The following is a 1,241-nucleotide window of genomic DNA, read 5'->3' as shown; positions in this document are numbered from 1 at the left end:
CTTATCGCCATAGGAGAGTTTTGTTTATTTGTTTGGAATTTCGCGCAAAGCTACACGAGGGCTATCTGCGCTATTAGAGGAGAGAGAGAGAGTACTCATGTGCAAGATGAACGGGAAGTATACGCCATAAAAAATTACATCACTCCGAATTTCGCACTCTTATTACCAAACGCATTTCCTTTCACCTGTAATTATTTTTTCTCACCTTATATTAAATTATTAATAATGGTATACAATTGTGGCAAGTTTAATAGTAACTGCCAAGCCTGTTATTTTTCGTGAAGTAATGATATTTTCTGTTTCTTAGCTGGCTTGATTATTCAGATTATCTCCTGCAAAATTTACGTTTAATTATATAGGATACACTAGCTTATAATGACAAGTTTTAATTTTCACTCGCGTTAAATAGGTAGTGAAAAACTGTGAAATTCCAAAATACAACTATATAACTTAAAAGTATACGGAATGTAATAAAGCAGGTTTAACTGTCCTTAAAAAATATACAAGATCTGTTTGTTTGTAGTTAAGCGCAAAGCTACACAATGGGCTATCTGGGCTTTTCCCACTACGGGTATCGAAACCCGATTTTTAACGTTGTAAGCCCTCAGACTTACCGCCGAGCCACTAGGGAGCAAATAGTAAAAATATATTTATAAAAGAAACAACAACTGACTAGATTTAGATGTAAAAAAACAACAACAAACAATGTAAACAGTTTCATGTTCTAACAAAGATTTTATACTTAAAGTAAGCAAACAGCATCAAATCCAACAAAGCATGCTGTAAAGATTCTCCAATGAGGAATAATGGAGTATGTCACATAACTAAGTTTTTGACAAAAATAACAGAAGTTAAAAAAAATCGCAATGGTGAATTGTACAACTTCAAATGTGAAATAAGTTTTGAATTTCGCGCAAAGCTACACGAGGGCTATCTGCGCTAGCCGTCCCTAATTTAGCAGTGTAAGACTAGAGGGAAGGCAGCTAGTCATCAACACCCACCGCCAACTCTTGGGCTACTCTTTTACCAACGAATAGTGGGATTGACCGTCACATTATAACGACTCCACGGCTGAAAGGGCGAGCGTGTTTGGTGTGACGGGGATTCGAACCCGCGACCCTCAGATTGCGAGCGCCCTAACCACCAGGCCATGCCGGGGCCTGTGAAATAAGAAAAGAGACGAATAAAGATGTAATATATATATATATATATATATATATATATATATATATATATATATA

At 36.2% G+C, this 1,241-nt stretch overlaps 1 protein-coding gene across 3 annotated transcripts in view; it reads right to left on the bottom strand.

The window, feature by feature from the left end:
• Positions 1 to 1,241, bottom strand: part of LOC106467843 (thymosin beta-like) — a 36,313-nt gene that overhangs the window by 22,683 nt on the left and 12,389 nt on the right. The gene's annotated exons all lie outside the window — the stretch shown is intronic.

This window comes from Limulus polyphemus, unplaced genomic scaffold (genome assembly GCF_000517525.1).
Source record: "Limulus polyphemus unplaced genomic scaffold, Limulus_polyphemus-2.1.2 Scaffold83, whole genome shotgun sequence".
Lineage (NCBI taxonomy): Eukaryota > Metazoa > Arthropoda > Merostomata > Xiphosura > Limulidae > Limulus > Limulus polyphemus.
This window is presented reverse-complemented; position numbering and strand designations above follow the sequence as displayed.